This window comes from Fundulus heteroclitus, unplaced genomic scaffold (assembly GCF_011125445.2).
Source record: "Fundulus heteroclitus isolate FHET01 unplaced genomic scaffold, MU-UCD_Fhet_4.1 scaffold_75, whole genome shotgun sequence".
Lineage (NCBI taxonomy): Eukaryota > Metazoa > Chordata > Actinopteri > Cyprinodontiformes > Fundulidae > Fundulus > Fundulus heteroclitus.
This window is the reverse complement of record NW_023397197.1, coordinates 1,084,215-1,097,892: the sequence shown is the minus strand read 5'-3', so window position 1 is coordinate 1,097,892 and position 13,678 is coordinate 1,084,215. Positions and strand designations below refer to the sequence as shown.

Here is a 13,678-nt window from a genome sequence, read left to right as displayed (position 1 = left end):
GATCACTGATCTCTATTATACACTGGAGTGCTAATAGCCGCTGTTAGAACGAGTCGCTGTGAAGCCACCAGCCGCCATATTGGTACTCCCTATTTTCCTCCAGTAACTAGGGAATATGTGCGCTACAGCACCGAATAACGAGGATTTCCTCATGTTCAGGGGGGCTTAAAACTTTAAAATGTCAAATGCCATATACTTTTATGTTATGTTCTAAAACTATTAAGTGCTGAAAAAGTTGTGCTGAAATATTTTGCATTTTATTTATTTAAAAATATATAATCAGCCCACACCGAGCAGTTGTGGGCTGATTACTATCTTTCACGTTGTGTTTTAGACGAGATTTGTTCGTAAGTATTGGTTAATTGGGAAAACAATAATTGTCTTTTTTGCCTTATGTAACTGAGGTGTAAATGATTGAACGCTAACGTTATGAAAATGTTTTTATTTTAGCTTGCAGCAAGAGTGACTGATTTGTAATGTTTGTTGCTAATCCAAAGCCTGGTATGTTACAGTTTACGATGGCTAAAGCGATGGCAGAGGTCAGAGGTCACTCTTCAATAAACTAAAGAGAGAAAGAAGTTTGGTTATTGGAGCGTCGTTATCTGGCTGTCTAGCTGCTGAAAAAATAAATAAATCAGGAAAACTCAGGGCGAGGACAGCACAGCTGCTTTAACTGTTTTTTTTTTTCTCCACTCTTGGTCTCTTCAGATTGTAGCCGGGGCTGCTGTCCAGGAAGTAGGGCGCTGTGCGCTGGTTCTCTTGCCCATATATGGAAGAGGCGGTGACAGAGCACACCTGGTGGGGATGAGACAGGTAATGAGCGTCTACATTTAAAAGTAGGTACAGTCATGGCCAAAAGTATTGAGAATGATTCAAATGGTAATATTTGCAAAGTCTACTGCTTCAGTTTTTATAACAGCAATTTGCATAAACTCCAGAATGTTATAAAGAGTGATCAGCGTAACAGCAATTCATTGCAAAGTCAATATTTGCCTAAAAAATGTACTTTATCCCCCAAAACACATGTCAACGTCATTGTAGCCCTGCCCTAAAAGGACCAGCTAACATGGTTTCAGTGATTGCTCCATTAACACAGGTGTGGGTGGTGATGAGGACAGGGCTGGAGATCAATCTGTCATGATTAAGTAAGAATGACACCACTGAACACTTTAAAAAGAGGCTGGTGACTCTTGGAGCAAGGCCTGGTCTCAAGGAGGGCAGCAAAGAAGCCACTTCTCTCCAGGAAAAACATCAGGGACAGACTGATATTCTGCAAAAGGTACATGGAGTGGACTGCTGAGGACTGGAGTAAAGTCATTTTCTCTGAGGAATCCCCTTTCCCATTGTTTGGGACATCTGGAAAACAGCTTGTTGGGAGAAGACGAGGTGAGCGCTACCACCAGTCTTGTCTCATGCCAACTGTAAAGCATCCTGTAACCATTCATGTGTGGGGTTGCTTCTCAGCCAAGGGAGTCGGCTCTCTCACAGTCTTACCTAAAAACACAGCCATGAATAAAGAATGGTACCAGAATGTCCTCCCAGAGCAACTTCTCCCAACCGTCCAAGAGCAGTTTGGTGATGAACAATGCCTTTTCCAGCATGATGGAGCACCTTGCCATAAAGCAAAGGTGATATCTAACTGGCTCAGGGAACAAAACATAGATTTTGGGTCCATGGCCTGGAAACTCCCCTGATCTTAATCCCATTGAAAACTTGTGGTCAATCATCAAGAGACGGGTGGAAAAACGAAAACCTAGGAATTCTGACAAAATGCAAGCATTGATTGTGCAAGAATGGACAGCTATCAGTCATGATTTGGTCCAGGAGTTGATTGAGAGCATGCCAGGGAGAATTGCAGAGGTCCTGAAGAAGAAGGGTCAACACTGCAAATATTGACTTGCTGCATTAACTCATTCTAACGGTCATTAAAAGCTTTTGTTACTCATAATATGATTGCAATTGTATTTCTGTACGTATGTGATGACATCTGACATACACACATGAAAACCAGAGGGCAGCAGATCATGTGAAAATATAATATTTGTGTCATTCTCAATACTTTTGGCCAAGACTGTATGTTACAATAAAGATAATTATTGAATATTTATGTGTCAGGGTTTTGTTTACCCATGAACTCAGGACGCACACACGGAACTAAAAGTTTGAGTCTTTATTGAAAGAAGTATGCTGGGTGATGAGTGATGAAGACCGGAGGTTCAGGACTGCAGAAAGTCAGGGATGTAGATGATGGCAGGAGCTGACGGCCCGGAGACAGAGGGTCCACACTTGCCAGGTGCTGCTCGGCTAGCAGGCCTCATAGCCCTCAGGTTAGCGGTTCATTGGAGACACCAGGGCACAGAGCTGAGCTTCACCAGGGCGGCTAGTCAGGTTAGCAGAACTTGAGAGACACCAGGGCACAGAGCTGAGCTTCTCCAGGGCGGCTAGTCAGGTTAGCAGAACTTGAGACACCAGGGCACAGAGCTGAGCCTCTCCAGGGCGGCTAGTCAGGTTAGCAGAACTTAGGAGACACCAGAGCACAGAGCAGAGCCTTTCCAGGATGGCTAGTCCAGTTAGCAGTTCTCTGGAGACACCAGTACACAGAGCAGAACCTCTCCAGGAACAAACAGTGAATGAACAGTCTTTAGAGTGACTGGCAGGACTAACCTTAACAAAAGGAGCAAAACAAAGCTTCCAAGGCAAAACGGGGACTGGCATGGAGAGGTGTGGAATGATGACGGCCCAGTGCTGAACTGAAGGCAGAGGGAGGTTTAAATAGAGCACTTCACAGGTGGAACAAGGGTCTGGCTAATTGACTGGTAAATGATTATCAGGTGTGACTGACTGCTGAGGAGGTGAAGTGAAAATTGACAGAAAATAACTGATGTCTGAAAACTAACAATAAATAAAGTCAAACCTAACCCAAAAGAGATGAAAAAATGAAAATAACAGAAAAACAAAGCCAAACCAAAACTCAACCATGACATTACCCCCCCCTCAAGGCCGGACTCCGGACGGCCTAAAATCAAACAAAACAAACTACAAAGTGACCGAACCAGGGTGGGTGGAGGGAAGGCAGGATGGCGGGCAAGAGTCATAACCAAGCTGATCTAACCTGGGTGGGTGGAGGGAAGGTAGGATGGTGGGCTAAAATCAAACCAAAACTACCCACTAGGGCGAACTAAAAAGGATGTCTAACAGATGCTGGTAGGCAAAACAAAAGGCGTCTAACCGACGTTGACAGGCGAACATCGCCACAAGGCAAAAACGGGCATGACAGGCGAACATCGCCACAAAGCAGAACAGGCGTACGACAACGCCATAGGGAAGAACAGGCGTACGACAACGCCAGAGGGAAGAAACAGGCGTACGACAACGCCAGAGGGAAGAAACAGGCGTACGACAACGCCAAAGGAAAGGAACAAGCGCCCGACAGCGCCAAAGGAAAGGAACAAGCGCCCGACAGCGCCAAAGGGAAAGAACGGGCGTACTTAACGCCAAAGGGAAAGAACGGGCGTACTTAACGCCAAAGGGAAAGAACGGGCGTACTTAACGCCAAAGGGAAAGAACGGGCGTACTTAACGCCAAAGGGAAAGAACGGGCGCACGACAGCGCCAAAGGGAAATCCGCCGGGGCCTGAGGAAAACGCCGGGGCTTGGGGAAGAGAACGTCGGGATGTGAAGGAGGCAGGAACATCTAAAACGCCTAGGAACAAGAACGGAGGGCGTACTTACACGCCGGGGAACCGAGAACAGAGCGCGTCCTAACACGCCAGGGAACCGAGAACAGAGCGCGTCTAAACACGCCGGGAACACTAAATCTAAACGCTAGAAATCTAAACACCAGGGAACCAAGAAACCTAAACACCAGGAGTCTGGGGGCGTCCTAACACGCCGGGAACACTAAGTCTAAACGCCAGGAATCTAAACACCAGGGAAACAGGAACAAAGGGCATCCTAATACGCCAGGAAACAAGAGCGGAGGGCGTCCTGAAACGCCAGAAGACAAAGGGCGTTCTAACACGCCGGAAAAAACACGAAATCTACAGGGGTCAGAGGGCGTCCTAGCACGCCAGGAAGCAAAAATACCAGGAACTAAGGGCGTCTAAAGTCCGGAGAATGGAGAGCGTCAAACACGCCAGGGGACTAAGAGCTAGGGGGCCAAAACAAAACTAAGAAGCGCTGGGACCTAAAGAGCGCTGAGAAACTACAGATCTAAACCAAAAACTAGAAAACCAGGCATGAACTAACCTATAGAACAAAACCAGAAGAACTAGGGTAGGGATAACAAAAGAAAAACCGAAGCAAAAAAAATAGAAAATCAAAATAAAACAAAAAAAAAACTAGGAAAAAGATCAAGACATTCAAGAAAGACTATAAAACTAATGCAAAACCAAAACAAAGAAACTAGGGCAGGAACGGGTAAACTAATGCAACACTAGATAACTAAAGCTAGAACAAAAACAAAAACTGAGAGAACAAGGCAAAAAACTAGGATTCTAAAGCAAACAAATAACCAAAGCAAAAACCGGAAGACTAAAGGCAAACCTGGAACACCAGAACAGAGGTGGAAAAACAAAAAAAAATAGAAACTCAAGTACTCTAAGAAAAACAAAGAACCCCCTAAATAACTCTTAAACCCCAAAAATCCTAAGTAAATCAAAACTGAAATCGAGCCCCAAAAATAACAGAAGGCACTGGCCTTAAGGGCTCAGGCAAAAACGGCTGCTAAGCAAAAAAGAAAAAGTCTTCGTGGAGGTCGTCCTGGACGAGGCAGGCGGTGGAGCAGCATCGCCCGACTAAACCCTCGAGGAGGGCGGCCCCGACGAGGCAAAGTCAAGTGGCCCGGAGACCGCGGTCGGCGGCTCCGGCCGAACAGGAAAGTCAGAGACGGGCGCCGTGGTGGACGGCCCCGACGAGGCAGAGTCGAGCGGCTCAAAGTCCGCAGTCTGCGGCTCCGGCCGAACAGGAAAGTCAGAGACGGGCGCCGTGGTGGACGGCCCCGACGAGGCAGAGTCGAGCGGCTCAAAGTCCGCAGTCTGCGGCTCCGGCCAAACAGAGAAGTCAGAGGCGGGCGCCGTGGTGGACGGCCCCGACGAGGCAGAGTCGAGCGGCTCGAAGTCCGCAGTCTGCGGCTCTGGCCAAACAGAAAAGTCAGAGGCGGGCGCCGTGGTGGACGGCCCCGACGAGGCAGAGTCGAGCGGCTCGAAGTCCGCAGTCTGCGGCTCCGGCCAAACAGAGAAGTCAGAGGCAGGCCCCGAGGCGGTGCCAAGCTACAGGTCTCGGTGGAAACCGAGGCCAGAGACGGGTCTTCCTGGACCTCCTCACGAGGCTTGGGCGGAGGCAGGTCCTCCTGGACCTCCTCACGAGGCTTGGGCGGAGGCAGGTCCTCCTGGACCTCCTCACGAGGCTTGGGCGGAGGCAGGTCCTCCTGGACCTCCTCACGAGGCTTGGGCGGAGGCAGGTCCTCCTGGACCTCCTCACGAGGCTTGGGCGGAGGCAGGTCCTCCTGGACCTCCTCACGGGGCTTGGGCGGAGGCAGGTCCTCCTGGACCTCCTCACGGGACCTGGACAGAGGCAAAGCGGCTCCCTCGGAGGCCTCGGGCTCATCCTCGTCGGCCGGCGGATCTATTTTCTTGGCGGCCGGCAGAGCGGAGCCTTCAGTGGTCGGCAGAGCGGAGCTTACGGTGGCCGGCAGAGCGGAGTTTACTGGTGGAGGCGGAACCATCTCCTCGGCTACTTCAGGCAGTGACGGGCAACAGGCTTCGGAGGGCAGCGGCGCCGGGCTACAGGCTTCAGAGAGCAGCGGCGCCGGGCTACAGGCTTCAGAGAGCGGCGCCGGGCTACAGGCTTCAGAGAGCGGCGCCGGGCTACAGGCTTCAGAGAGCGGCGCCGGGGTTGGAGGCGGATCCTCCTCTTGAGCCTTGACGGACCCTCCGCGCCGGTGGTTCTGCTGTCTTCGCCGGGAGGGGACAGATGAGGAATCTGGGGCAATCTCGGGGGTGGCAGCTGGCCAGCAGTGCAGAAGGTCGTCTCGGTCACCGTAGTAGAACTCCCACAGCTGGCTCTCCTTGATGCGTGGGGCTCTGCTAGGTGGAACGATGAGCCTCACTCGAGGGGCCAGCTGCGAGTCATGGAGGTGATGACCGAGACGACGAGAGGCTGAGTGGCTTCTCTTCCTGGGTTCCGGGGTAGCCGTAACAACGCCCACGTAAACCACCTGGGGAGTGGAGTCGGTCCGGACGGGTGGCGCAGGGTCCCGGGCGGAAGCCATCTTGGCATACCTCTCCCTCATCTGACGTTCGCACATCTCCACATATGCGAGGATGTCCGGGTCGTCAACTCCTGCAGGTAAGTCCCGCATGGCGCCTGAGTTCACCCTTTGACTGGGCCGTACTGTCAGGGTTTTGTTTACCGATGAACTCAGGACGCACACACGGAACTAAAAGTTTGAGTCTTTATTGAAAGAAGTATGCTGGGTGATGAGTGATGAAGACCGGAGGTTCAGGACTGCAGAAAGTCAGGGATGTAGATGATGGCAGGAGCTGACGGCCCGGAGACAGAGGGTCCACACTTGCTAGGTGCTGCTCGGCTAGCAGGCCTCATAGCACTCAGGTTAGCGGTTCATTGGAGACACCAGGGCACAGAGCTGAGCTTCACCAGGGCGGCTAGTCAGGTTAGCAGAACTTGAGAGACACCAGGGCACAGAGCTGAGCTTCACCAGGGCGGCTAGTCAGGTTAGCAGAACTTGAGAGACACCAGGGCACAGAGCTGAGCTTCTCCAGGGCGGCTAGTCAGGTTAGCAGAACTTGAGACACCAGGGCACAGAGCTGAGCCTCTCCAGGGCGGCTAGTCAGGTTAGCAGAACTTAGGAGACACCAGAGCACAGAGCAGAGCCTTTCCAGGATGGCTAGTCCAGTTAGCAGTTCTCTGGAGACACCAGGACACAGAGCAGAACCTCTCCAGGAACAAACTGTGAATGAACAGTCTTTAGAGTGACTGGCAGGACTAACCTTAACAAAAGGAGCAAAACAAAGCTTCCAAGGCAAAACGGGGACTGGCATGGAGAGGTGTGGAATGATGACGGCCCAGTGCTGAACTGAAGGCAGAGGGAGGTTTAAATAGAGCACTTCACAGGTGGAACAAGGGTCTGGCTAATTGACTGGTAAATGATAATCAGGTGTGACTGACTGCTGAGGAGGTGAAGTGAAAATTGACAGAAAATAACTGATGACTGAAAACTAACAATAAATAAAGTCAAACCTAACCCAAAAGAGATGAAAAAATGAAAATAACAGAAAAACAAAGCCAAACCAAAACTCAACCATGACATTATGGATATGCCAACACTGTTTAAAATACGTTTCTAATGTTAAAGCTAACTGATGTTATTTCTGAATATAAGGAAATCTACTCTTCTGATTTAATTGTGGTAGGTGGTGATTATAACCTGACAACAGATGACTGGCTAGACAGATGTCCTTCTAGATGCTCTAAGAAAAGGTTGAATCCTACTTTATGTGAAATTAGCAACTCCAATAATCTCATAGATTTATGGAGAGACAAAAATCCTGATGCTCTGGTAACATAAATGATTTATTCAGTAAATATGAAATGACTGAAGACGACAGATGTAAAATCAATGAGATGTTCTATATGGTAAAAAGGCACAAGGTGCTGACATCAGATCTGGAGCTAAATGGAAAGAGGAAGGTGAAAAAAATCATCTTATTTTAGTGACCTAGAAAAAAATAGGCCAGAAAGAAAGAACATAAATTCATTAATTTTCGACAACAAAGAATTCACAGATCATAAAGTTATTTCAGAGGAAATTCACATATTTTACTCAACTTTATATTCATCTGAATACAATCCACTGAACTCCAACATTTTTTCTAGAATAAATCAAAGAACATTTCCCAATAATAGATGTAGCTTTGAAGGAAAACTGTGAATCTGGTTTTAGACTGGAAGAATTAGAGAGAATGATGAAAAAACTGCTGCACTGATCACAGATCAGTTAAAAGATGATTTATCTCAGATTCTAAGTGAAACACAGTCTGGTTTTCTTAAAGAGAGATCTATCCACAACAAGCTGAGACTGGTTCTAGATCTGCTGGACTAAGAACATCTGCTGGAGGATGACGGAGTCGTTTTCTGTCTGGATTTTTATAAAGCTTTCCATGGTTGAACAGCCCTTTATCTAAAAAGCTTTGGAGTATTTTGCTTTGGGAGAAAAGTTTAAAACAAGTTCAGTTGCTTTACACCCCTGATTCTCTTTGTGCGGCTCGTCATGCCTGATCTGGCAGCTTGCAGCTCATAATCCTGTATAAAACTATAACACAGCCAAGGCAATAAATATTTAGGTGGTAGCGTCTTCTTTACGGCCTGTTCACAACGCTGCCACGCTTGATGACTGACGTGAAGCTAGCGCACATCCTCGGCCTTCAGCATCACTAGGTTACATTAACAAAATGGATGGATTTCTACTAAAAAAGGGACAAAAACCAGTTGGACAGAGCCACAGTGTTGTAGGTAACACAGAGGATAAAGATTCAGAGGACGAGGAAGACGAAATTCAACAGGAAGATGACGCGGGAGAGGAGGCAAGCAGGCAGGAGCACATTCACAGTAAAAAGATCAAGATACGTGGAATACAAGACGAGCAGCAAAGGTTTCAGGACAAATGGACAGAGGAATTTTTATTTGTTCTTCACAGCAAGAATCCTCTGTGCTTAATATGCAAACAAACCTGTGTGTGTTTCAAACCAAGTAACTCAGAGCGCCATTTCAAAACCACGCATCCAAAATTCAATGAAAGTTCCCCACCTGGCGGCGAACTGAGAAAGAGAAAAATAACAGAGCTTAGCACATCGCCTGAGCAACAACTAAACCTTCTTCACAGGACAACTTCTACAGCAGAGCCTTTAACAGAGGCATCTTTTCAGGCTGTGGGGATTTAGGCAAGGGCCAAAAAGCCATTCTAGGACGCTGTTGTAGTGAAAGACTGCTTTTTAGCCTCAGCAGAAATAATGTCTGCAGACTTTGACAACAAGGATGCAGTTGTTAAACAAATTCAATTCAATTCAATTTTATTTATATAGCGCCAAATCATGAAACATGTCATCTCAAGGCACTTTACAAAGTCAAGTTCAATCATATTATACAGATTGGGTCAGATTATACAGATTGGTCAAAAATATCCTATATAAGGAAACCAGTTGATTGCATCAAAGTCCCGACAAGCAGCATTCACTCCTGGGGAACCGTAGAGCCACAGGAAGAGTCATCTGCATTGTACATGGCTTTGCTGCAATCCCTCATACTGAGCAAGCATGAAGCGACAGTGGGAAGAAAAACCACCCATTAACGGGAAAAAAAAAACCTCCGGCAGAACCGGGCTCAGTATGAACGGTCATCTGCCTCGACCGACTGGGGTTACAGAAGACAGAACAGAGACACAACAAGGGAAACAAAAAAGCACAGAAGCACACATTGATCTAGTAATCTGTTCTACATTAGATGGTAGTAGCGGGTGAGCCGTCTTCTCTGGATGATGTCACAGTGAACAGAACGCCAGACCAGGTGTACCTACTATGAAGAGAAAAGAGAGAGAACAGAAAGTTAAAGCAGAAATGACAACACATAATGCATAATTGAAGAACAGTAGAACTCAATATAGTGAGAAAATTAGATCCTGATATACTCCAGTAACCTAAGCCTATAGCAGTAAAACTATAAAGGTAGCTGAGAGTAACATGAGTCACTAGTTATAATTTTTGTCAAAAAGAAAAGTTTTAAGCCTAGTCTTAAAAGTAGACAGGGTGTCTGCCTCACGGACCAAACCTGGGAGTTGGTTCCACAGAAGAGGAGCCTGATAGCTAAAGGATCTGCCTCCCATTCTACTTTTAGAGACTCTAGGAACCACCAGCAGACCTGCGGTCTGAGAGCGAAGTGCTCTGTTAGGAACATACGGGGTAATCAGAGCTCTGATATATGATGGAGTTTGATTATTAAGGGCTTTATACGTTAGAAGAAGAATTTTAAATTCTATTCTTGATTTAACAGGAAGCCAATGAAGGGAAGCTAAAATTGGAGAAATATGATCCCTCTTGTTGATTTTCATCAGAACTCTTGCTGCAGCATTTTGGATCAGCTGAAGGCTTTGAACTGCATTTTGTGGACTTCCTAATAGTAAAGAATTACAATAGTCCAGCCTTGAAGTAACAAATGCATGGACCAGTTTTTCAGCATCACTCCTGGACAGAATGTTTCTAATTTTGGCGATATTCCGGAGGTGAAAAAAGGAAACTCTGGAAACCTGTTTAATATGGGATTTAAATGACATGTCTTGGTCAAAAATAACACCAAGATTTTTTACTTTATTACCAGAGGCCAGATTAATGCCACCCAGATTAAGTGATTGGTTAAGAAGTTTATTTTTTGAGGACTCTGGCCCAAAGATTAAAATTAAGATTAAAATAAAAGCATTACAGCTGATTCACCAATAATGAGACGGATGGAGGATAGTGGACGGGACATAGGTGAGCAGCCGCTGACTGAGCAGCGTGCAGTGCCCTGTTTCAGCATGGCTCTGGATGAAAGCACGGATATCAGCCATAATGAGCAGCTGTGTGTTTGGCTGAGCTTCCCCAAAGAAAACACTTTGAAGGAGCAAATGTTGGCGTTACTTCTGCTTCTTGGCCAAACCACAGGTGAGGATGTTCTGATGCACTGTTGATTTTTTTTAATCAAAACCATCTAAGCTGGTCCAAACTTCAAGTGTACTGATGGAGCTCCAAGCATGGAAACACTAGCCTGAGTTAAAGAGCCACACTGGATCATCAGCTGGCCTTTCTAACAGATATTACCATCACCTGAACTCTGTCAACCTGCAGCTCCAGGGAAGAGACAAGTTGCCAAGTGACATGATGAGGGCAATCAGAGCTTTCCAGAACAAAAGAACTGCTCTGTGGATATCTGACAAAGACCTCACACACTTCCCAGGACTGAAAGAAAAAGCCAAAAGTGAGCGTACTCTGCAGCAGAGCTTCAGCTACAGTGGTTTAGTTGAAGTTTTGGAGCTGAGTGGGGAGTTTGAATCCAGGTTCAGTGATGTGAATGAACATAAGGGCATTTTTAATCTTAGTGAAAATCCCTTTCATGTGGATATATCCTCTCTTACACCAACCATCACTGTTGGTTCTTCTGCAGCGACTCTCCTACCGTTTCCACGGGAACCTCTGGGCTCCTCTACATCATCTCCACCTTGTGACTGCATCTCTGCATAAGTGTTATCTTACTTATGAAAAAATAGGAGACAGGAAACATTGATACCAAGCTAACTGGTAGCCACACTGCCCCGCTCTCGCCAAACGCAGAGAACAAAGGAGGCTCCGCCTTTATTGCTTTTTATAAACACGTACGTAACCTTCCGCTCTACAAAGTAGTGCCAAAACATATACAACAGTGGCAAGCATCATACTCAACACCCCCACTTGATGGTGCCACAGACTTCAGCCATAACACTGTTCTCCAAACATATAAGAACAAAATTTTCCAATCTTGGCTCTTGTGGCAGATTTTGTGAACACATCTGCGACCATGTTTTCTGTTGGACAATAAGCCAAAACAATTTTGCCCTGCAAAACGTTTGATCTTATGAAGTGGTATTTAATGTCCACATGCTTGCTCCTCTGGCGATTCACAGGGTTCTTCGCAAGGCGTATTGTCCCTTGGTTGTCTTCAAACACCTTTGCTGTTTGTTCAAAACTGTGGTCCATGTCCTTTAGTAGTTGGGATAGATAGTGCTTCCTGGATGGTAGCTGCTAATGCTACATACTCAGCCTCACATGTTGACAATGAAACTGTTTGCTGTTTCTTTGTTTTCCATGAAACAGTAGCTCCACTTGAACTCAGACTAAAACAGTAGCCTGTAGTGCTCTTTCTGTCAAGAACATCGTTGGCCCAGTCGGCATCAGAGTACCCTATCAGCTTGAGTTCAGTGTCACTCTTATTATAACACAACTCATAGTTCTTAGTCCCTTGTAAGTATCTGTACACATGTTTTAAAGCTGTCATATGTTTCTCTCTAGGATCAGACATATGTTGCGACAGTCTGCTTACAATCCAGCTTATATCAGGCCTGGTGCAGGTCATGACGTAGATGAGGCTGCCCAGCATTTCTCTGTATTTTCTTTCTTCAGTTTGTTCACCTTCTGGAACCAGATCACATTTGATTTCACTAGGAGTGGCTCTGGGTTTACACTCGGCCATACCAAAGCCCATAGATAGATTTGTTCAACTTACACACAAGTCGCACGCCATTCTGTGATTTAACCTGAAAACCTTCGGGTTGATCCATGTATATTTCATGGTCAATGGGTGCATGTAAGTATGCGGCTTTAACGTCCATCTGGTTAAGTATAAGGTCATGTTGTGCAGCTAATTGCATCAACACACGTAGTGATGTCAAGTTTGCAGTCGGAGAGAATGTCTCTGAATAGTCAAGTCCTTCTATCTGGCTGTATCCTTTCGCTACATACCTTGCTTTATATGTCTCATTCCCTTTATCATCCTCCTTGAGAGCATATACCCACCTTCCCCCCACTGTCTGCCTACCCTCTGGTAATGGTAGAAGTGTGAAGGTGTTGTTCTCTTTAAATGAAGTCATTTCATCTTTCATCGCCTTTTTCCACATATCAGATTTAGGCGATTCTAAAGCTTCTTTATAGGTCTGTGGCAGCCCAACTGTAGCTCTGTAACAGTAGTCAATGGTTAAGTTACTGTTCTGCACTGTACATTCATAGTCCTCCAAATACTTAGGTTTCTTTCTGACTCTACCTGTAGTACGTGTAGTTTGTGTGTCAGTAGTTGAGTCTGTGTCCATTTCTGAGTCTTTCTCAATGTCTGTGTCCATCTGTCCTGTTACTTCAATCAGTGGTTGACTGTTTTCACTAGGTGTATTTACCCACTCTATGTAGTGGTCCTCCGATTGGTCCCAGTCAGTCTGTGTCTGCCCCTCAGTCACATTCTTTTCCATAAAGTGGACCAGTCTGTGTTTCTGAACCTTGTTCGTCTCTGGAAAATAAACCAAATAAGCAGGTGAATGACGATCAAAACCAACAAAAATTCCCATTTTGCCTTTAGGATCAAGCTTCTTTCTGTTTTGTTCATACACCATACATTCGGAACCAAACTTTTTCATCTTTGACAGATCTGGCCTCTTTCCGGTGAAAAGAAAGTAAGGCGTTTCCCCGGTTCTCTTACAGTAGCACCTGTTCCTTATGACTGTAGCTGTCCTGGCCGCATAAGGCCACAGCTCTTTGGGTAAACCTGATTCAATCAGCATGCATCGGACCATTTCAAATAATGTGCGCCAATTCCTCTCTGCAGTCCCATTTTGGTGGGGAGAGTAGGGGGCTGACCTCTCATGTTTGATAGCATTGTCCCTCAACAATGACTGGTACTCCTCTGACACAAATTCTGTCCCGTTATCAGATCGGAGGCGTTTTACTTTACCGTAAGGCGCCGTGTCTGCAAAGAACTGCTTAGTTGCCTCAACTGCCTTGTTTTTGTTCCTAAGAAAGTATACATAAGTAGCCCCAGAAAAGTCATCAGTGAAAGTGATGTCATACTTGTACCCTTCAAATGACTCTGGTGAAATAGGTCCACCCAGGTCT

The 13,678-nt window shown here is 46.3% G+C and overlaps 1 protein-coding gene and 1 long non-coding RNA gene across 2 annotated transcripts in view; both read left to right on the top strand.

Moving 5' to 3' along the window:
- Positions 1–13,678, top strand: part of LOC118561876 (kinesin-like protein KIF20B) — a 366,850-nt gene that overhangs the window by 158,596 nt on the left and 194,576 nt on the right. The window lies entirely within an intron of this gene.
- The window catches only part of LOC118561891, a 53,505-nt gene that overhangs the window by 650 nt on the left and 39,177 nt on the right, over positions 1–13,678 (top strand). Inside the window, exon 2 of the long non-coding RNA XR_004930342.1 lies at positions 709–813. This is a non-coding gene — a long non-coding RNA (uncharacterized LOC118561891). The remainder of the gene's footprint in view (positions 1–708; positions 814–13,678) is intronic.